The following is a 25435-nucleotide window of genomic DNA, read 5'->3' as shown; positions in this document are numbered from 1 at the left end:
CTTTATTGGTCTGTACCTTGACTGAACTAACCTCATAAAAATGTCCTATTTACAAGGGTTTACACTTACAAGAATGGATTAAGATTAATAACTTTTTTTTGCGTGGTACATAGCTCTAAGCCACTATGGGTGTCTATTTAGAAAATTCTCCAAGTAAGGATTTATCATATTTGAACATGTAATATTAAAGATTTGCATTATTAGACAGGAATTGGGTGAATCCCCAAATTCATTATTTTCTTTTGCAAATGCTTAACAATTTCTCAGAAATTTAAAAAATTTCCTCAAATATTCTTTCTGCTTCATTTCTTTACTCTTCTCCTTCTGGGACAACTACAATATGCATATTTGTGCAGTTCATGCTGTCACTCAAATCCAAGGCACTGTTTAATTTTTTTCTTCTTTTCTAAGATTTCAATCATCCTGTGTTTTAGCTCACTCATTCTTTCTTCTGCCTATTCAAATCTGTTGTTGTATGCCTCCAATGCATTTTTAAAATCTTTTATTGTGCCTTTTCTCCCTGAAATTCCTGCTATTTTTCTATTTATGCTTTCAAGTTCTTATTTATGTTCATACAATGAACTCCTAACATCCTGTATCTCTGTAGTGATATTTTCCTTTATCTCTTTGAATAGATTTAAGAGATTTTTTGAACTTTTTTGATAAGTTTTTCCCATCTCTGTGTCACCACTGAAGTTTTAGTTTGTTCTCTTGACTGGGCCATATCTTCTTATTTCTTAGTATAGCTTGTAAGTTTCGGTTGATGTTTAGGCCTCTGATAATCTTGATGAGTTTACTCTGAAGATCAGCTTCTCTCTTGTCTAGGGTTTTGTTGTTGATTGGCTTTGTGTTAAGGCTTTTCTTTGATGCTTAGTCCATCTTATTCTAGACTTTTAGAATGACCCATGTTTAACTGATCAGGGATTTTCAGGGTACTCTTCATCTTGCCCTGGACATGGGGTGCAATTTTTTAGATTGCAGTTTTTGTGCAATTGTTTCACCTCCAGGAGAAAGTTTCCTTTGTTCCTTCTCTCTTTCTTCAGGAATCTTGATCTGTTCCATTTTTTTTCATTCATTATTTTTTTTCCATAGGCAGGTACCAGAAATTGAACCTGGGTCTCTGACATGGCAGAAAGAACTCAGCCTGCTGAGCCACCGTGGCCCACCCTGTTCCATTTGTTTTTGTGCAGAATTTTCTCCCCAGCTTCTATGATTTAAGCTACCTCCCTCACTCAGTGTTCCCTTTTCATTTCAATTTTCAGTCCTGTGACCTTTCCTGTTTTATAGCAGTTCAATTTATTGCCCCATTGTTTTCTCTCCCTGAGACTTTACTGCCTCTGGTTTCTTCCATAATAGGCTATCCTTCCCTTGGGAGCCAGATGAGGTCTACCTGAAAAGATGCATCACTTTGGAAATATTCATTTTGCATTTTGGGAGTCCAGCCAACAGAAACTGGATTGAATGTGTGCACTACTTTCCAGCTGCAGTTTCTTCCCTCCTCCATGAGGGCCCTTATGCATATGGTACTCCCAAGCAGCTTGCATTTTGGCATGATGTGCAGACTTGGGGCCAGGTGTGTATATATGCATGTGGTTCTAATGCTCCTGTGAGTGGCTTTAAAGTCTGTGTCCATAGTTGCAGGGAGGGATTCTTTATTCTCTGTCTCTGAGGGATTCCCAAGCCAGCTAGACAGAGTGAAGGGAGGGATGGGATTGGCATTCTGAGATGACAAATTTCCTACCTGGTATTTTCTTTTACTTTGCTTCACCATTTGTGGAGTTCTTCTCCAGTCTCTCCTATCCTCCAGCGTTTGAAGGAAGTGAGGAATTAACTGAATCTCTGGGGAGGTTGTTTCATGGGATGTCTTATATCATCATGTTCATGATATTACTCCCCTGCCAACCTTCTTTTTTTTTCTTTTGTTCCCCTACTATTTATTTATTTTTAATCTATATGTTTTACTATTCTTTCAATAAGGTAGATAAAAGGAGCATCAGACACAAGGTTTTCACAATCATCAGTCACATTGCGAAAGCTATATCATTATACAATCATCTTCAAGAAACATGGCTACTGGAACACAGCTGTACATTTTCAGGCTGTTCCCTCCAGCTTCTACATTATACCTTAACTAAAAATGTGATATCTATATAATATGTAAGAATAACCTCCAGGATAACCTCTCAACTCTGGAATCTCTCAGCCATTGATACTTTATTTTGTCTCATTTTGCTCTTCCCCCTATTAGTTGAGAAGGTTTACTCAATCCTTTGATGCTGAGTCCCAGCTCATTCTAGGATTTCTATCCCATGTTGCTAGGAAGGTCCATACCTTTGGGAGTCATGTCCCACACAGAGAGAGGAAGGGCAGTGAGGTTGTTTGGTGTGTTGGCTGAGAGAGAGAGGCCACATCTGAGCAACAAGAAAGGTTTTCTGGGGGTGACTCTTAGGCCTATTTTTATGTAGACTTAGCCTATCCTTTGCATGGTTAAGTTTCGTATGAACAACCCCCCAGATTGAGGGCTCCAATTATTGCTTTGATTGTCCCCACTGCTTGTGAGAATATCAAGAATTCTCAACTTGGGGAAGTTGAATTTTCCCCCTTTCTAATCAATCCCCTAAGGGGACTTTGCAAATACTTTTTAATTCACTGTGCAAATCACGCTGGGATCTATTGGGGCATCACTCTGGATAAACCAATGACATTTTATGCCCTACTCAAGGTTCCATGTACTTATGGTGTTCAATTAAGCTGTTCTTGTAAGTTATATTAGGAAATGCACTAGTCAAAATAAAATTTTTTTTACTAAATAAGCATTTTTGCTTTAGTTTCACACATAAGTTAAAGTTTTAAAATATGAATTGCTATCTATTTTTAACACTCTGCAGTATTGACATTCCTTTGTTCTTTCTCATGCAAAAACATCTTTTAATTTGTACATTTAGTCACTATCATCATACACTCTAGGCATTCCTAGATTATACCATCTCAGTCTTTAATGTATGTCTTTCCTTATGATTTCATTTGTGCCCCCAGGCCTCCTCCCTCTATCATTCTCACATTCAACTTTATTCAGTGTTCTAACATTATTGTGCTACAATCAGGTAGTACTGTGCTATCCATTTCTGAATTTTTGCAATCAGTCCTGTTGCACAATCTGTATCCCTTCAGATCCAATTACCCAATATCTACCCTATTTCTGTCTCCTGATGACCTCTGTTTTTAACTGAAGTTCTCCAAGTTCATTCTTTAACATAGGTTCATATCAATGAGACCATACAGTATTTGTCCTTTTGTTTCTGGCTAATCTCACTCAACACAATGTCCTTAAGGTCCATCCATGTTGTTACATACTTCATAACTTTATTCTGTGCTGACTTCTTTTTGATTTTTGTATATCAAGCTCTTTTCTGTTTTAGCATATTTGAATTTGTTGTTTCTACTGCTTGGAATGTTCTCCCTTCTGATAGTTTCATGCTTACACACATCTGATCATTGAGAGTAAAACAAAAATATCACATCCTTGAAAAGTTTGTCCTAAGTGTCCTAGCTTAAGCATGCCTCTGCACATAGGATCTATTATAATACCATATTCGACAGATCAGGTTATTGTCCAGCAAAGATTTACTACCTATCCCTCCTCTGTGGGAGGAGTATATTTCTTCCCTCCAATGCTTTTAGACTTGGCCAGGTGAATTGTTTTGGTCAATTTGGCATGTTGGATAGGAGTAGATCCTAACAAGCGAGATTTGAAATGTGTTTGCACAGTTAAGTTAGCACTCTAACCTGATAGTCTGGATAGTTGTTACCACTTTGTTATTGATCATATTACTAATAGGTATAAAGTACTCTAAGTAAATAATGGGCATTTATTCTCTGGTTGAGTTGCTTATTAAATCTCACATATGGTGGGTGATCATTAAAGGCAATCAAAGTTTATAATGTTTATGTGCCCAAATCAAAAGATCAGTGGGTGAATCATATTTATAATTATGATTATTTTAAAATATCATCATTTAGGATCATGCTTTACTTTGGAGTTCAGATTGCCTTTAATCTTTGATTGTTTACCATGATGTGGTTTTGATTGTTGACCATGAAGCTGACATCAAGGTTTTTGGAGCTTAGATTCACTGAGGATTCCTGGGAGAATTGTGCTGGTGCTTTTTAGATTGCCAGTAATTCTAATGTTTTCAATTGACCTCTCATCATAAACAATAACTCTAGGAGTTAGGAGGCATATTACATTCCTGTATCTGTTAATAACTATGTATCTCCTCTTTGACTATTTCATTTGTAAAATGAGAGATTTGGACTGGATGATCTCTAACATGTGTTCTAAGTTTGATAGTCTGTCATTCTATGAGTATTTATTTTACATAAAAAGAAAGGAGTTTTTGTATGTATTAATATGCCACTTTCAACTAGAGCTCAAAAACACTGACAACGTAAACCCATGACTGAAAAAGTGAGACAGCATAGGAATTCATCCCTTGTAGTCATTTTAATAAATGTTTTCTATCACCAACACATGTATGCTTCTTCAGTTATCCTACTGCCAAATAAATAAGCATAACCTAGCAGTAATTAAGGAGTACTTCTCCACTGCACTCATAAGATGTGAGGTTTTGGAGGGTTAAATATTACTAAAGTAATAAATTACCCTAACTATCTTTTCCAAATATGCCTATTTTCCTCTTTGAGAAAATAGCTAATATGGGCTTTTATTACAGTTGAAAGAGAATAAATATTGAGTTTTTTAAACCATCCTAAAGGCTTTTATTAAAGTTTTATTATAACCTCAGAAATGGAAGAAAAGAGTTGGTCTCAGAAAAATGAAGAGTATGAATGTTATAATTATTTAAAATATTCAAGCACAATGAAGCATAACTGATCTAAAGTCTAAATGATAAAACAAAGTGGTAGGTAGGTTTGTTTCCTCAATAAAGTATAAACAGGCCTTCTGTACAAATAGCTGAGAATTTTTCACCCCAACAAAGCATCTGAGGACTGGAAGCACATTAGCCTATTCACCTGAAGTGAATGCCCTGGGTTAAAGTTCATTTCACACTGGAAAATAAATTTTCTATGCAATGTTGGGCTCTCAGAAAAGGACTATAGCACAGAAAGGTTAAAAGTAACCAAGCAATTTTCTAAGGTCCAACTGAAGTCCGATATCCCTTGTGAAGAAGCCTTTTTTGTTGACCTCTCCTGCCTTTACTCTTTTTGTATTTATTGTGGGTATCACACAATTAGGACCTTATTGTTTACATTTAGTTATATAGACTTCAGCATTTTAATATATACTGCCATATACTTTATGTAGTTCATGTATGTAAGTTTGTTTTCCTCAGCTGGTTTTCATGTGTCTCAATAACAGGGTTCTCTTTCTCTACTTTCTTTGATTTCCCACACCGTCTAGCATGCTTATTTGGTACATAAAAGGTTCTTGATAAAAAGATTGATTGATCAATGTGGTTTGATGAAAAATGATTCAGAGTACTGCACACTATGTGCAAAACTGAGCAAAAAAAAGTGACACTTGAATGTAAGTTTCATTTGAAAGGGTGATTAATGGAGAAACATAATTCATCATCTCATCATTGACTAGAAGGCACACAGCACTAACATTAGTGCTGCAGAAAATTTTATTTTAGGAACATAGTAGTATCATTAATGGTATGAAATTAAAAGTTAAATTAAAATTAAACCTGTGTCAGTGAAGGAAACTACTTGAATAATAACCATATCAAGATAAATGAATGCCCAGAAATCAACAGAAAATCACAAAACAAATGAAGATCCAAGCAGAAATGGCCTAACCAAATGACGGAATCAAAATACCAGAGGGGGCACAGAATATGAAACAACTACTCAAGGATATTTGTAAGGAAACAAAGGATATTCAGGAAGACACTAGAAGAGCATAAAGAAGAATTCAGGAGGTTAAATAGAAAAATGGCAGATCTCACTGAAATTACAGATACAGTAGACCAAATAAAAATATGCTGGAAAAATAATATATAATAAAAATATAAAATGTACTGGAAACACACAATAGCAAATTTGAAGAAGCAGAAGTAAGAATAAGTGAGTTAGAAGATAGAACAAAAGAGCTAGATGGCACAAAAGAAGAAATGTCAAGAATGATGGGAAAAAATGCAACTAGGTCTTAAAGGAAATGATGGACAACAAGAGCTGCAAAAATATAAGAATTATTGGTGTCCCAGAAGGAAAAGAGAAGAGCAAAGTGTTGGGAAAGTTAGTTGAAGATATAATGGAGAAAACTTCCCAACACTTATAAAAGATATGAATGTGGACATCAAAGAGGACCAGCAAACTATAAATAGAATAAATCCAAATAAACCCACTCCAGAACATATACGAATCAGATTGTCAGGTGTTGAAGTGAAACAGAAAATCTTGAAAGCAGCACGAGAGAAACATCTACTACCTGCAAGGGAAAATTCATAGATTCAGACTACTCAAAGGACACCATGAAAGTAAGAAGGCAGTGGTATGATATTTTTAATATCCTCAATGAGGAAGGCTTTCAACCAAGGTTTTTTTTTATCATTCCAAGTTATCCTTCAAAATTGAGGGAGAGATTAAAATTTCCAAAGGTAAAGAAAGATTGAGAGAACTAGTCAATAAGAGACCAGCCTTATAAGAAATACTAAAGGGATCCTTGTCAGCTAATAAAAAAGACAGGAGAGGGAGGTCTGGAGGAGGGCACAGAATTGAAGAATATGAGTAAAGATAATTTAAAGGAAAAGAGAGAGAGAAGGAAAATAATATACAGATCTGACAAATAAAAACTAAAGGACAAGATGGTAGAATCAAGAACTGCTCTTTCAGTAATTACTTTGAATGTTAATACACTAAACTCACCAATTCAATGATACAGACTGACAGAATGGATCAGAAAACATAATCCATCCATTTGCTATTTACTACAGGCACATCTTAGACACAAGGACTGTTGCATGAAAGGCAACGTGGCATTTGCAGCCACTAAATTTATAGGCTCAGATTCACAGACAACACAAACTTCAGTGATATAAAGAAAAAATTTATTAGGAAAGCAATTAAAAAGTTATTAGAAATGAGACATAGTTACATCACCAGATGTGGAAGCATCAATACCTGAAGAGGAATGCTGGGGAAATCTTGGAGACAGCATTCAGGGTCTGACTGACAAAAATTCACAGCATAGCATCCTCTTCCCAGATAAGATTCTCTCTCTTTCTCATGAGATTCTCTCATCTAAATGCTTCCATGCAGTTTATGTGATTTTTACACAATACTGGTCAGATTCCAATTAGCTAACATGACCAGACCCAGGTGGTCCTCTGGGAAATGGCTAGGGACTGAGAGGAGTTTCCTGGGGCCTAGATAACTCTTTTTATCAAAATACATATCTTTCTGGGAGGATAGCCAGTCCTCCCAGCTAGAGTGCACATTTCAACAATTTATTACCAAGGTCATATAATGGGCCACCTTAGTAAGCATAACAAACTCTACAACAATTTACTATCAAGGTCACATAATGGTAACATTAGTCAAGTATAATAAAGCCTATAATTTTATTATGAAAGTTATGCAATGGCCACATCAATTGAGAAGAAGACTCTACAAATTTAGTTTTCCTTTTCAAGGACACAGTTAGATTAAAAGTGAAAGTATGGAAAAGGTTATACCATGCAAGCTGTAGCTAAAAGAAAGCAGGGTTAGCTATATTAATATCAGATAAAATAGGCATTAAATGTAAAGATGTCATAAGAGACAAAGAAGAACACTGCATATTAATAAAAGGGATAATTCACCAAGAAGAAATAGCAATGATAAATGTTTGCTCCCAATCAAGGAGCTACGAAGTATATGAGGCAAATATTGGAAAAACTGTAAGCTACAGACATATCAATTGCAATAGTTGGAGACTTCAATACACCACTCTCCACTATAAATAGAACAACCACACAGAGGATCAACAAGGAAATAGAGAACCTAAACAATACTATAAATGGATTAGATACTAATAGACATATATAGATCATTACATCCCCAAACACCAGGATACATATTCTTCTTTAGAGCACATAGAATGTTCTCTAGGATGGATCATATACTGGGACATAAACTGAGTTTATATAATTTAATAACATTGAAATTATCCAAAGCACTTTCTGTGGTCACAATGGAATAAAGCTGACAATTAATAATGACCAAAGAACCAGAGCTTGTGCAAATATATGGAGAGTAAACCATACAGTATTAAATAATCAGTGGGTCAAAGAAGAAATTGCTAGATAAATCAATAGCTATCTGGAGATGAATGATAATGAGAATACAACATATCAAAACTTATGGGATGCAGCAAAGGCAGTGCTGAGAGGGAAATTTATTGCCCTAAATGCCCATATAAAATAAAACAAGAATGAGCATAATTTGAGGATTTAACTGTTCACCTGGAAAACTTAGTGAAAAACTGCAAACGAACCCCAAGCAAATAAAAGAAGAGAAATAATAAAGACTAAAGCAGAACTAAAAAACCTGGAGAACAATAAAGGAATAGAAAGAATCAACAAAATGAAAAGTTGGTTCTTCGAGAAAATTAATAAAATTGATGGTCCCCCTAGCTAGACTAATGAAGAAGAAAAGAGAGAGGACACAAATAAGTAAAATCAGAAATGGGGGGGTTGTTATTACAGATCATGAAGAAATTTTAAAAATCATAAGAGAATATTATGAACAACTGGATGCCAACAACTAGATAACTTAGATAGAATGGACAAATTCCTAGAAACACATGTTTACTGACTGGAGAATAAATAGGAGATCTGAACAAACCAATTACAAGTAAAGAGATACAATCAGTCATTAAAAATCTTCCCACAAAAAAAGCCCAGGACCTGATTGCTTCACAAGGGAATTTTATCAAACTTTTCAAAAAGAACTGACACCAATCTTGCTTAAACTCTTCCAAAAAATTGAAGAAAAAAATAATACTACCTAACTCATTTTATGAAGCTAAGCATCACTTTAATACCAAAATTGAATAAAGACAATATAAGAACAGAAAACTACAGACCGATCTCCCTAAAGAACATAGATATGAAGATTCTTAACAAAATACTAGCAAATTGTGTCCAAGGCCACATTAAAAGAACTATACATCATGATCAAGTGGGACTCATAATTGGAATGCAAAGATGGTTCAACATAAGAAAATCAATTAACATAACACAGCATATTAAGAAGTCAAAAGGTAAAAATCACATGAGCATATCAGCTGATGATGAAAAAGCATTTGATAAAATCCAGCATCCTTTCCTGATAAAAACACTTCAAAAGCTAGGAAATTTTCTCAATATCATAAAGGGCATATATGAAAACCCATAGCCATCATCATACTTAATGGTGAGAAATTGAAAGCATTCCCCTTGAGATCAGGGATGAGACAAGAATGCCCATTATCAACACTATTATTTAGCATTGTATTAGAAGTACTACCTGGAGCAATTAGACAAGAGAAAGTAGTAAAAGAACCCAAATAGGTAGGGAAGAAGTAAAACTTGCATTATTTGCAGATAACATGATCCTCTGCTTAGAAAATCCTGAGAAATCTACAATAAAACTACCTGAGCTAATAAACAAATTCAGTAAAGTGGCAGGATACAACATTAATGTACAAAAATCAGTAATATTTCTATACACAAGCAATGACCTGAGGTGACAACTAAGGAAAATATACCATTCAGAATAGCAACCAGAAGAATTGGGTATCTAGGAATAAGCCTAATCTGGGTTGTCAAAAACTTATACACAGAAAATTACAAAAATATTGTTAAAAGAAATAAAAAAATAACCTAAATAGATGGAAAAATATTCCATGCTTATGTACAGGAAGGTTGAATATCGTCAAGATATCAATTCTACCCAAACTAATCTACAGATTCAATGTAATACCAATAAAAATCCCAACAACCTACTTTGAAGAATTGGAAAAACTGGCTATCAAATTTATGTGGAAGGGAAAGACACCTTGAAAAGCTAAAGATATCTTTAAAAAGAAGAGTGAACTGGAAGGTGCATCACTTCCTGACTTTAAAATTTACTATAAAACCACAGTGGTCAAAACAGCATGGTACTGGCACAAAGATGGAAGGACTGACCAGTGGAACAGAATTTTGAGTTCAGAGACCAACCATCAAATTCATAGACATTTGATTAATAAGGCCCCCAAATCCACTGAATTGGGACAGAATAGTATTTTCAATAAATGGGCATGGGAGAGCTGGATTTCAATAGCCAAAAGAATGAAAGAGGACCCTGACCTTACACCCAGTACAAAAATTAATTCAAAATGGATCAAAGACTAAATGTAAGAGTTAGTACCATAAAATTTCTTGAAAAAAAAGTAGGGAAACATTTCAAGATTTAGTAATAAGAAGCAGATTATTAAACTTTACACCTAAAGCAAAAGCTGTGAAAAATAGACAAATGGGAACTCCTTAAGATCAAGAGCTTCTGTGCCTCAAATGACTTCGTCAAAAAGATGAAGCAGGGCAGGCAATGGTGGCTCAGTGGCAGGGTTCTCCCCTGCTGTACTGGAGAACTGGATTCATTTCCCTGAGCCTGCCCATATATATATATAAAAAAAAAAAAAAAAGAGAAGATGAAGAGGCAGCCAACTCAATGTGAGAAAATATTTGGAAACCACATATCAGATAAAGGCTTGACATCCTATGTCCATAAAGAAATTATACAGCTCATCAATAAATGAACATACAACCAAATTGATAAATGGGCAGAGGAAATGAATAGGCACTTTTCTGAAGAGCAAATACAGATGGCTAAAAAGTACATGAAGAATCACTCATCTTCATTGGCAATAAGAGAAATGCAAATTAAGGTGACAATGAGATATCACCCCATACCTATAAGAATGGCTGCTATTAAACAAACAGGAAACTACAAATGTTGGAGAGGATGTGAAGAAATTAAAACACATCGCTGATGGTGGGAATGTAAAATGGTTCAACCACTATGGAAATCAGTTTGGCAGTTCCTCAGAAAGCTAAATATTGAGTTGCCTCATGACCTGGCAGTACCAATACTCGGTATACACCTAGAAGACTTGAGGGAAGTGACACGAACAGACATTTGCACACCAATATTCATAGTGGCACTATTCACAATTGGCAAGAGATGGAAACAATCCAGGTGCCCAATAATGGATGAGTGGATAAACAAAATGTGGTATATACATATAATGGAATATTACGCAGAATTTAGAAAAAAATGATGTCCTGAAACATATGACAATGTGGATGAACCTTGAGGACATAATACAGAGTGAAAGAAGTCAGACACAAAAGGACAGATATGTATGATTCAATTATTATGACTCTGATAAAGCTGCCAGTGTTTTGTAGCAGCTAGAAGGAAAAATCTGAGTTGAGGACACGGTAGACCATGACAAACTCTGGGAACAGTTCTGTAGCGGCTTGCTGAAGTGTGTGCTTTGCAAATTACTGCTCTTCTTTCCTTTCTTTGTACATATGTATGTTATATTTTACAAATAAAAAACAGTTAAAAATCAATAGGTGGTTATAGTAATATTAGATATAATGATTCTTGAAATAAAAAAATTGAAAATATTTAGTAACAAAGCTCATTACTGTAGCAAAGTTGATATTTGTAATAGCTTTTTACTTGATATTTTGAGAAAACATGCAGTTTTGATAGTCAACCAAACTGTATTTGAGATATTGTTTAATATTTAGAATTCAAGTAATTCTGATATCTGTATTTATATATTTTTCCCTTCCTTGCTTTAATTTTAAATTGGTTTATGAAACATATTGTACAAACAGGCTTTATGATGATTACTTAGATTTTTTTTTTAATTTGCCGGTGGATCAGCTAACTAAGATATCTATTTTTGGTGGTTAAGATTTCCATATATTAGTGAATGAAGAAGTATTTGCAAAGTCCCTTTGGGGGAATGGGGAAAAAGGGGGAAAATTAAACTTCCCCATTAGGAGAATTCCTGATATTCACACAAGCAGTGAGGACAACCAAATCAATAGACTGAGCCCTCAATCTTGGGGTTTGCCCCTGTGAAACATCCCAGCCAAAGATAAGCCAAACCTACTTAAAGTTAGGCCTAAGGGTCATCCCCAGAGAACCTCTGATGTTGCTCAGATGTGGCCTCTCTCACAGCTAACATGACAATCAAACTCTCTGCCCTAACCCCACTGTACAAGAGAAATGAACTCCAAGGGTGTAAACCTTGCTGGCAACCTGGGACAAAAATCCTAGGGTTAGCTGGGACTCAGTATCAAGGGATTGAGAAAACCTCTTGACCAAAAGGGGGAAGAGATAAATGAGACAAAATAAAGTGTCAGTGGCTGAGAGATTTCAAACAGAATTGAGAAGTTATTTTGGAGTTATTCGTATACATTATATAGATATCCCTTTTTTAGTTTATGGTGTATTAGAGGGACTAGAGGGAAGTACCTGAAACTGTAGAGCTGTGCTCCAGTAGCCATGTTTCCTGAAGATGATTGTAAAATGATATAACTTTTGCAATGTGACTGTGTGGTTGTGAAACCCTTGTGTCTGATGCTCCTTTTATCTACAGTATGGACAGATGAGTAAAATACATGGATAAGAAATAAGCAAATAATGGGGGAACAAAGGTTAAAATAAGCAGAGTAGATTGAAATTCTAGTGGTCAATGAGAGGGAGGGGTAAGAGGTATGTCATATATGAGCTTTTTTTTCTTTTTTATTTCTTTTGCTGGAGAGATGCAAATGTTCAAAAAAATTATCACAAGGGTGAATACACAACTATGTGATGATATTGTGAGCCAATTATTGTAACTATGTCAAGAATGTTTGCATGCTGCTTGTTGTTTACAATAAAAATATATTAAAAAGATTTTCATATGTTAATTGTTAAAATTCATATATCTTCATATTTTCCTGAAATAAGGAAAATATTTACTAACATAGGTCATTACTATAGTAATGTTGATATTTGTAAGAACTTTCTACTTGATATTTTGAGAACATTCAGTTTTGACAGCTTATCAAATGGTATCTATGTTAGTGTTTAAATACTTAGACTTGAAGAACTGTGCTACCTGAATATGTATATTTTTCCTTGTTACCTGAATTGTAAATTGTTTTATGAAACTTACTGTGCAAACATAGGCTTTACAATGATTATATGGATACGTCATTTAAATATGCCTATGGTTAATAGGCATCCATTTTTGGTGGTTTTAAGTGTATTGTTTGTTTTCTTAAATAAAAAGAAAGCTAAAAAAATTAAATCCATGTCAGGACAGGTTCTATTCATTTGTATTTTTATAAAATTTCAAATTTCCATTTTTCTTATTTTCAATATAAATTTATTTGTTCAGTTTACTTGGGCCAAATGTAACAGAATCATCACCTTCTGATTATTATTTTATAGATTCTGATAGGGTTTATGGTGTACCTGTCCTTAAAAGAATAGCCATCCCTGCCATATCCCCATCTTGCTTCAGGTTGGCTGAGCACAATATCACATCAGAAGTAGGTAACCCTATTACAGCTGAATCAAACTTAAGTTTTGTTCAAATGTGAGCTCTAATGCCATAATATCAAAGCGCTTCCTTGTATTTTTTGGGGGGGTAGTTGGGAATGACTTAGCACTATTGCTTATAGGTGAGCTGATTGACTTCATTAAAACACCAAGACAAGAAGGGAAATGGAGATTAGCATGAGGCTTTATTTACCAGAGAATAGGAACCTTTCAATAATTGGCATAGAGGCACTATGCAAGCTGCAAGTGCCCTAACATACTATTGTCCAGTTTACAACTTGGGTTTAATTTTAGCCTTGATCAATGTGTAGGGCTTAAAATCTTCACATCCTCCTTCAAAATGGCTTCCCAATACTCTACATGGTTTTCTTACTGTGACCATTTAGATAACTTCCTGAGCCCACCCTTCTTGCACAGTACAGTAAATGCCAGCACAAGTCCTCCCCCCACTCCCACAAGCAGAGGTTGCTCTGGTTGTTGACCACTTGACTATTAGTCACTGCCAGGCCATTTTCTAGGATTCAAGATATTTCACATCCTAGAAGATAAGCTCTTCTTCAGCTTCAGCAGCATGTAATTTTACTCATCTCTTTAAAAACCATCGTTGTGATTTGATCTGTGACTACCAAATGACATTAGTGTGCTTCAGTTGGTGATTTCCTTAAAACTAAGAATAGTGTTTCTCTTTGGAAATCTCAAGTATAGACTCTTTTGGTTCACTATACATGAAGTAAATGTCTTGAACCAAAATAGTAAGTTTCTGCAAATATTAAATAAATATTAAAAATGCATTATTTTTTAATTTTTTAAATTGGAATAATTTCAGACTTAAAGAAAAGTTGTTAAAATACTGCATTGAGTAGCCATGTAATTTTCTCATGCTGATAAATGTTTTTGTTCCCATATACCCACATACACATATGCAGTTTTGCTATTAATAACAATTTGTGATAATGTAGTACTTTTGCTAAATTTGATGAAACACATATTATAATTACAGTATTAGCTGTAGTCCATAGTTTGTATTAGGGTTTACACTTTCTGTTGTACAGTTCTATGCTGCTTTATTTTACATTTTTATTCTGGTAATATATATATATATATACAATATAACACTTGTGATTTTAACTGCAAACAAATAAATATACCAATATTTAACACAATATTCCTTGTGTTAAATACATCCACAATGTCATGCTACTATCACCACATCCATAACCAAAACTACTTTGTGACCACAAATAGAAGGTCTCTACCAAAGATTCAATAACTGCCCACCCCATATCCCAACTCCTGGCCACTGGCAGCCTACCTTCTAGTTTCTGACTCTATGAATTTGCATATTCTAATTATTTCAAATAAATGACAGCACAAAACTTTTGTCTTTTGTATATGGCTTACTTCACCCAACATGATGTCATCAAGGTTCTTCCATTTTGACACATGTATCAGAACTTCATTCCTTTTTATGATTGCTTCCCTCTTTCAGCAATTGTGTCTAATGCCACTATGACTATCCATGTGCAAATTTCTGTTTGAGTCCCTGCTTTCAAATCCTTTGGGTATATGCCTAAGGGTGAGATTGCTTTGTCATATGGTAATTCTATTCTGAACTTTCTAATAAACTACCAAGTTGTCTTCCATGTTTGCCACACCATTTCACATTTCTACCAGCTATGAATGAATGTTCTTATTTTTCCACATCCTCTCCAACAATTGCAATTCTCATTTTTATAATAGTAGTCATTCTAGTGCAGGTGAAATTATATCTCATGGTTTGACTTGCATTTCCTGAATGGCTAATGATGTTTAGCATATTTTCATGTGCTTTTTGGACATTTATATGTCTTCTTTGTTAAAATGTCTAATTAAACAAATTAAACAATTGAAATGTATTTTCCAGAACTTGATAGTCAATGTACTTTTAAAATTATTTGTATTTTAAGATTATGAAAACAGATTTTTTCAACCTCTGATAAAAGGAATTTTATAATAAATTTTGAATTGAACAAATGTGACTTTATTTTATTTGGGTATGTTCTCCCTAAATACATATATGTTTACTAATAAAATAAGCTAGCCTAACTAGATAGGTTAAGTTACATAAACTGAGCAATGCCCCTGGTAATAACATATATAAAGTATAATAAAATTTAAAAATATGCTAATGCTTCAATATAGTCCACTTAAGAAATTAATTGTTTAGTAAGAGCTATAAATTGATTTTTTCATAAACTTAATTACCTGGATTTCAAAGAATTAACATTTTGTTACTTGGCCATTTATTACCTCAACATGTGAAAGAGTTTGAGTTTGTAGTGTTTTTTTAATGTCAGTCAGTGTATTTCTGTTAGTAAAAGCTGTCATAAATAGGGAAAACTTAATTGCTAGCTTCAAAAACTTTATATACTTGTTAGAATGTATATGTACTATGACATAGTATAAGAGAATGGCAACAAAGGAATAAAAGTGATGGAAAAATTTAAAAATCAGGTAAAGGATGACTTAAGAAGTCCTCATAGGAGAGATGGCACTTGTAAGACCTTTAAATAAGAAAGCACTATTAAAATACATAGAGCTCTGAACTAGTTTTTTTGGAAGTCATAACTTAATTTTATAAACTCACATACTTTTCATATTAATTAGCAGTTGGAAATAATGTTGAGAAAAAGTTTGATTTTTTTCTGGATATAAATCCCTAAATATCAAAAAGCTGATTGTAATTCAAACTTGGGACTTTTCTGACCTTTGAAGGTAGTGATGAATTGGACTGAGTGATTTTAGGCCTATTATAATGTAAGCATTTGTGTGTTCTGAGTATAAAGTATATATATGCCTGACTGTGTTCCAAACCCAAGAATAAGTTTCTTCCTTCTTCCATTATTTTGTAGTATGTCCTCTTTTCAGGAATACTGTTTTGGAAGGAAGTACACAGGTTCAAAAAGCTTTGTGGATTTTGTTTGTTCATCATATTTCAGAAAAAGAAAGCTTTTGTGTTGAACTGGGTCATCATACAAAACTAAAGTTTAGTTTTCTCCCTGTTAAAATAATGTGTATTGTTAGTCTGCTCTTAATGTAAAGCTTTTATAAAAAAAAAAAGCTTTTAATAATCATCTGAGTACTCTGTCTAGAAAACAGATATCTTACATCAGAATTATATCTTTGCTAATATCTTTGGGGTTCTTCTCTTTTATCTTAGAAGAGAAATCTTCTCATTATTAAGGGACAATTATTACAAATAATTTGTTCTTGCACCTTGTAAAGTAAGGTGCTAAAATAGTTTAATCTATTGTATAGGTTGTGTTTGGGAAGTATTACAGTGGTTAAAAGAAATTTTCTATCCTGTCACTGGTTAAGTTTGTAGAAGTCAAATAACATTAGATTGCACAAAATTCCTAAAAACCTGACAGTGTTCTCACTGTCCATGTTATATCCTAATACTAATCTGTATGATGTTGGTCAATGGTATGATGTTGTTAGTCATGGATTTAGTTATTCTTAAAAAGCTACATATCATAGAAACAGACAAATTTTCAGTTGTGCTGCTTTAGTCTAATATGCCTATAAAAGTATATGTGGTCAGCTATAGGTCAGAGCTCCATCTGTAACAAGGAAAAACTTTAAATGAAAGGCAGGACAAATATATATATCTGTTAATTAACATAACACTGGTAAATGTGTTAAATTGAAGCAGAACAAAACCTCTCCTAATATAAAACAACCCATTTTTATTTCTGAAGATAGCTTCATTTAAAAATGCTTATAAAATTAAAGCTCAGGTTGCAAGTTTTAATTGTTTTCTTTAAATTCTGAAATGATTTTCTCTTTATATAACCTAGTAATTCCCTGGTTAAATACCTGTGTTACACCTGAGAGTCAGATTTAGTTTTTCTTAATCATCTGAGAGAAAGTCATCATAAATCTATAAGACGACTGTTAAAAAAAAAAAAAAAAAGCCGGAGACCCAGTTCGATTCCCAGAGCCTGCCCATGCCAAAAGAAAAAAAAAAAAAAACCTGAAAATGATCAAACTCCAATTAAAGATTTGATGAGGGGGTACAAGGGTAGCTAAGTGGTAGAATTATTATTGTGCTGCAATAACAGGATACTCACATGGAAAAAGAATGAAATGTGACCCCCACCATACATCATACAAAACCAAAAGGATATGATGAAACTGATCTGATTAAAACTAATGTAAATCAATATACAAGGTAAAGAATAATAGTGTGTGTATTTTAAAGCTTTAACTTTTGTGTGAGATAAAAAGACAAATGTTTATTTTGTCCCCAAATTACACTATCTACTTTAATCTGTCTGATCAGTTAAACAACCTAACTCAGCTTTATTTGATATAGAACCTGGAATAAGTAACAATCTTAATGTTCTGTATAAGTTCATGTTATGCAATGATGTCTTTCAGAGTATTTTGGGCAGAAATGAAAAAGTGCTCACAAAATTCCTTGAGGGACTGGGAAAAATAGAACTATTAAGCTTCTGCTTCTGGGGAATTCCTGACATTTTCTTAAGCAAGAGGGGCTCCCAATTTAATAAGCCAAGGCCTCAATTTTGAGGCTTGGCCTTATGAAACTTATTTCCCTAATAGCCATCTGCTATCCTACTACTCACCTAGTAATATACATTCTCTCTTTGAAAAAAAAAAGTTTAATCAAGTCTTTTCACATTTTCAATTTCGTTTTGTCTTTTTAATGTTAGTGGAAGGATTTTTGTATATATTCTGGATACTAAAACCTTACTGCATATGTAATTTCCAAATATATTCTCCATTGTGTAGGTTGCCAATTTACTTTCATGATAAAGTCCTTTGATGCACAAACATTTATAAATTAAATGATGTCTCATACTATATTTTCTATTGTTATTTGTGCTTTGGATGTAAAGTTTAAGAAATATTGTCTAACACAAGACCCTGAAAATGCTTCCTTATATTTTCTTCTAGGATTTTTACAGTTCTGCTTCTTATAGTTTAGTTTCTGACCCATTTCCAGTTGACCTTTGCTATGGTTTGAGGTAAGGTAAGCCTATATAATTTTGCAAATAGATTTCTGGTTTTACCAACCAAGTGGTCTTTGCCCCCTTGTCAAAATCACTTGGCCATGAATGTGAGGGTTGATTTCTGAAATGTCGATTACATTCTATTGTCTGGTCTGTCTGTCCTTGTTCCAATACAATGTTGATTTGACTGCTGTGACTGTAATAAGTCAGAAGATTGGAAAGCGTGAGTCTTCCACTATTGTTCTTCTTTTTCAAAATGAATTTGGCTATTTGGGGCCTCTTAACATTGCAAATGAATTTGATGCTTGGCTTTTGCATGTGTGCAAAGAATGTTATTGGAATATTGATTAGGACTGTGTTGAATCTATAAGTTGCTTTTGATATCATTGACATCTTAAAAGTAATTGCTCTTCCAAATCGCAAACATGACATTTTCTTCCTTTTATTTAGGTCTTTGAGTTATTTTAGTTATGTTTTGTAGCTTTCTGTGTGAAATTCCTTTACATCCTTTATTAGATTTACTCCTAGGTATTTAATTCTTTTACTTGCTTCTGATTTAATTTCTTTTTGAGTGAGTTCTAGTTGTTCAGTAGCAGTGTATAGAAATATTTCTCATTTGCTGTTGATCTTGCCTAACACCACTTTTATGAATACAGTTGTTACTTCTGGAAGCTTTGTGGTGGAATTTTCAAGATTGTGTATAGGATCATGTCATCTGTAAATAGGGAAGATTTTTTTTTCTTTTTTTCAAATTTGAATGCCTTTTATTACTTTATCTTGCCTTATTGCTCTAGAAATTAAGTAGGGTGATAGCTGTGGGTTTTGATATAAGCCCTTTATCATGTTGAGGTAGTTTTCTTCTTTTCTTAGTTTTCCAAGTGATATCATCAAGGGAGGATGCTAGATTTTGTCAAATGTCTTTTCTGCATGAATTGAGATGATCATGAGAGTTCTCCCTTTCATTTGTTAATGTGGTGTATTAAATAAATTTATCTTTTATGATAAATCAGTCTTATATATCTCAGAAATATCCCACTTGATCATAGGATCTATTTTTTTTAACAGGCTGTTGGATTTGTTGAATATTTTTGCATCTATATTCATAAGGATATTAGTCTCTAATTCACTTTTCTTCTGGTATCTTAATCTGACTTGGTATGAAGGTGATATTGTGCTCTTAGAATGAATTAGTGAAAGTACCATCCTCTACAATTTCTTGAATAGTTTGAGCAGCATTGATGTTAATTATTCTTGGAATGTTGGGTAAAATTTTTCTGTGATGCCATCTAGTCCTGGGTTTTTCTTTAAAAAACTTTATTTACACACCATGCAATCCATTAAAAATGTGCAATCAATGGCTCTCAGTATAATAACAGAGTTGTACATTCATCACTATGATCAATTAGGATGCCTTTTCATTTCTCCAAACAGAAAATTCCTATACCTTTTATACCCCTTATTTTGACACTTAGCAGTGGTATAGCACATTTGTTGCAGTTGATGAAAGAATATTACAATATTACTGTTAACTATAGCCCACAGTTTGCACTAGTTGTGTTACTCACCATAAACCAACCTATTATTAACACCTTCTAATAGTGAAATTTGTTCCAGTTCACATATGAACATATTTATATTTCTACAATTAACCACACTGGTTATCAAAAACAAGGTTCACTATGTTATACAGTCCCATATTTTATCACTAGCTTTCCTTCAACTGACATACACAACTCAAAAGTCCCCCTTTCAACAATGGTCATATCCATAATTGAAAACTATTAATTACACTTACATTAACGTGTTACCATCACCTCTACCCATTTTTAAACATTTACAATCAACCTAACTGAAAATTCTTTACAAATTAAGCATTTACCCCTTCTTTATCCTCATTCTTTCTCATGATAACCTATACTCTAGATTTTAACTCCAAGAACTTGTTCATAATAATTAGTTTGCATTAGTGAGTCTGTATCATATTCATCCATTTCCATCTGCTTCTTTAACTCAAAATAATGATATCAAGGTTTACCCATGTTGATGCTTGAATTAGGACTTAATTCCTTCATATAGCTGAATAAAATTTCATTGCATATATATAGCACATTTTACTTATCTATTCTTCAGTTGATGGATACTAAGGTTGTTTCCATCTTTTAGCAATTGTGAATAATGCCACTATGAACATCGGTGTGAAAAGGTCTGTTAATGTCCCTGCTTTCAGTTCTTCTCAGTATATACCTAGAAGTGAGACTGCCAGGTCATATGGCAATTCTATATATAGCTTTCTGAGGAACTGCCAAACAGTCTTCCACAGTGGATGTACCATTTTACATTCCCAGAAGGAGTGAATAAGTGTTCTTATTTCTCTGCATCAGGTCAAACACCTGTAGTTTTCTTTTTTTTTTTTAATAGTGGTCATTCTAGTGGGTGTAAGCGATATATTGGTTGTGGATTTAATTTGCATATCCCTAATAGCTAGTTATGCTAAACATTTTTTTCATGTGCTTTTTAGCCATTTGTATATCGTCTTTGGAAAAGTGTCTATTCAAGTCTTTTGCCCATTTTCAATTGGGTTGTTTGTCTTTTTATTGTAGAGTTGTAGGATTTCTTTATAAGTTCTGGACATTAATTTCTTATTGGATATGTGGTTTCCAAATATTTTCTCTTATTGCATAGGCTGTCTTTTCAGTTTCTTTACAGAGTTCTTTGGAGCAAAAAAATTATTTAATATTAAAGAGGTCCCATATTTCTATTTCTTCTTTCATTGCTTGTGCTTTGAGTGTAAAGTCTAGAAACCACTTCTTACCACAAAATCTTGATGATGGTACCCTACATTTTCTTCTAGGAGTTTTACAGTCCTGTCTCTAATATTTAAGTCTTTGATCCATTTTAAGTTAAGTTTTGTATTGGGTGTGGATATTGGGGTCCTCTTTCATTAGTTTAGATATGGATTTCCAGGGGTCTCAGCACCATTTTCTGAAAAGACTATTCTGTTCCAGTTGAACGGATTTAGCAGCCTTGTCAAAAATCAATTGACTACAGATGTGAAAGTATATTCCTGAAATTTAATTTGATTCCTTTGGTCCATATTTCTGTATTTATGCAAGTTCCATGTGTTTTGACTACTATAGTTTTTAATATGCTTTAGAATCAGGAAATGTGCTGCCTCCTCTTCTTTTTGAAGATGTTTTTTGTTATTCCAGTTCCCTTACCCTTCAAAATGATTAGTTTTTCCAACTATACAAATTAGGCTCTGAGTATTTTTGTTGTGATTACATTGAATCTGTAAATCAATTTGGGTAGAATTGACATTTTAGCTATATTTAGTCTTCCAACCAATGAACACAGACTGTTCTTCCATTTTGTAGATCTTTGACTTCTTTTAGCAATGTTTTTGAGTTTTCTTTGTATTGGTCCTTTGTATCCTTGGTTAGATTTATTCCTAGATATTTGCTTATTTTGGTTGGTATTGTCAAAATAATTTTTTCTTGAACTCTTCAGACTACTCATTACTATTCTATAGAAACATTAATGATTTTGGGGTGTTGATCTTGTACCTTGTACTTTGCTGATCTAATTTCTTAGCTCTAGAAGTTTTGGTGTAGATTTTTTTTTTTTACTTTCTAAATATAAGATCCTGCCATCTGCAAATAGTGGAATTTTTACTTCTTCCTTTTCAATTTGGTTGCTTCTTATTTCCTTTTCTTGTCTAATTGTTCTGGCTAGAACTTCCAAAACAATGTTCAGTGATAGTGTAGACAGTGGACATCCTTGTTTTTTTCTCTTGTTCCAGATATTAGAGGGAAAGCTCTCAGTCTTTCACAATTGAGTAAAATGTTAGCTGTAGAATTTTCATATATGCCCTTTATCGTGTTGAGAGAATTTGCTACTTGAATTTTAAAGTGTTTTTATCAAGAAACCATGCTGGATTTCATCAAATACCTTTCCCAAATAAATTGAGTTTGTCATCTTTTTTTTCCCTCTTGGTCAAGAAGACTTTCTCATCCTATGCTGCTGGGCCCAGGCTCATCCCTGGGGGTTATGTCCTACATTTCCAGGAAGATTTATATCCCTGGGAGTCATGTCCCACATAATGGGGAGGGAAGGAGTTTACTTGCAGAATTGGCTTAGAAAGAGAGGCCATATCTGAGCAACAAAAAAGATTCTCTGAGGGTGATTCTTAGTATAACTATAATTGGCTTAGCTTCTCCTTTGGAGGAATAAGTTTCTTAAGGGCAAGCCCAAAGATTGATGGTGCAACCTATTAAATTAGTAATCCCCAGTGCTGCAAGAATGTCAGGAATTCTCCAGGTGAAAAACGTTTAATATTTCCACACTTTTCTGTTGAGAGGTTTTTGATGAATGGTTCATACTCTTTACTTGTGATTGGTTTGCTGAGTTCTTCCATTTCTTCTAGAGTCACTGGGGGTTATTCATATTTATATTTTTCAGGGTTCTACAAGGAAACAGAATCAACAGGAGATATCTGTAAATAGTATGAGATTTTATAAAAGTGTCTAATGAAATTGTGGGGATGTATGAGTCCAAATTCCATATGACAGACTGGAATCTGGAAACTACATTGAAGGCTTCAGATGCATCCCTCATGAAAGGCTGGCTGACTGAACCAGAGGTACAAATTCTGTCTTCTGACTTCTCAGATCATCACCGCTCCTTTTTTTTTTTTTTTTTTTGGTGTTGTATGGTGGGGGTCACATTTCATCCTTTTTCCATGTGACTATCCCATTATTGCAGCACCATTTGTTGAGTTCTTTTAGAGGAGGAGAGTGCACAGGCCAAGAACGGAAACCTGGTCTTCTGCATGGCAGGTGGAAATTCTACCTTTGAATTACTCTTGTACCCCCATCACCTCTCCTTTTAAAGGATTTAACTGATTTTCAATGATTGGATTAAATGTCTCTAATTGTGGAAGACATTGCCCTTAGGTGATTATAGATGTAAACAGCCATAGATACAATCAGTGTATTGATGATTTAATTCAACAAAATGTCCTTGCAGTAAGTTAGGTCAATCATTGTTTGACCAGACAACTGGGCATCATCACCTGGTCAAATTAACAAATGAACCTAATCATCACAGCCCATCCCTTGTCAACTTGGCAGTTGTACAGATCATTTTCATCCATTCTTAACCTCTAAATAAAAACAATGATATATATTTTTCACCTACTAATACTCAACTGCCCTGTCTACAACAGGAAATACATTAAACTCTCCAGAATGAGGTGCAAGTTTTTGGTTAATATTCATTATTAAATGTTATATCCTATAACTTAAATAATACAAATTGAGCAATTCAATTTATGTTATATGATAAAGGGATAGGATAGAGAATGAATGAAAGTTATTTGCTTTTTGTAAAAATGCAAACATACAAGAAAACAAGAAATATTCATATCAATACAGCCTTGATTCTTGTAACTGTCATGTGAATGTAGTTCATACTTATAACTACCTTCTTCCACTACCATTCCATGTTCTGGTTACCATCAGCAAACACTTCAGCTGGCCTTGTTTTTCGGCATGGTGGGGTGACCCAAACTATTATCCTGAAATTACTGGGATATGGACAATCTTGCCTGAATTGGGCTGTTGAGGTTTTCCATTGAATTTAATCACAGGGCATGGTAGTGCTAGCAGCTGCACTAAGGGATCTCTGGTATTCCAGAAAAACTCTTCTTTACCTGCACTGTGTAGTTGGAGTCCTATTTCCCCTTGATAGTCAGGATCAATCACCTCAACCAGCAAAGTAACCCCATTCTTTGCCTGTTCATTCAGATGTATGAGAAGCCCAAAGTGTTTAGATGGCAGACTTAACTTTCAGTCCAATGGAGTCATTGTTGTTTCTCCTGGTGGAAAGACTGCTCTTTTTGGGACTAAGATCTGCAGACCAGCAGAACTTAATGTTTTAAGGACAGGAAGCAAAAATCTTCTTAGTCAATCACTAGGGAAAATAGTGAATGGTGCCTCTCCCATTTCCACCACTTGATTCCTGAACCCATGTACCCTGGCTATGGGAGAAACTGCACCATAGAGGGATGCTGAGTCAGAGCACATACAGTCTCCTAGAAAACATTGCTGCAGCTAGGCAAGGTATTGCCACCTAGTTGCCACCAGAATTGAGCCTCTGAAAGACCACTCCACCATTCTATCAAACCAGATACCTCTGAATGACAGCCACTCCTGTCTTTTCTATTTTATGATCAAGTGCTGCTGTGCATATGTAACTTTATGACTTTTTGGTTCAGCCAGCACCCAGCTCATGATAGGCAACTCAGGTCTCATGGTAAGACCAGAGAAATCCATGAGCATGTGCTATTCCTGCACTTCACTTGCTGTGAAGTAGATTCCTTGATTAGAAACAATACTATGTGAAATACCATTATGGTGGGTAAGGCATTCTTTCAGTCCACAGACAGTAGTTTTGGCAAAGCTTGCATGAATGGAAGCTTTTCTGGAATGGAAATCCATATCCAGAGTGTGCATCTATTCCTGTTAGAACAAATCACTGCCCCTACCATGATGGAAGTGGTCCAATGTAATCAACCAGCCACCAAGTAGCAAACTTATCACACCAGGGAATGGTGTCATATGGTGGACTGAGTGTGGGCCTCTGATGCTGGTAGATTGGGCACTCACTCAGTATTGCCTGCAGCTTGGTTGGCCTTGGTGAGTGGAAGACCATGTTGCTGAGCCCATGAATAACCTACATCTTTATTACTATTACCACATTTATCATGAGACTGTTAGGCAATGACAGGAGTGGCTAGGGAAAGATGCCAGTTGGCATCTAGG

The sequence above is a fragment of the Tamandua tetradactyla genome, chromosome X, assembly GCF_023851605.1.
Source record: "Tamandua tetradactyla isolate mTamTet1 chromosome X, mTamTet1.pri, whole genome shotgun sequence".
In the NCBI taxonomy this organism is placed as follows: domain Eukaryota; kingdom Metazoa; phylum Chordata; class Mammalia; order Pilosa; family Myrmecophagidae; genus Tamandua; species Tamandua tetradactyla.
This window is presented reverse-complemented; position numbering follows the sequence as displayed.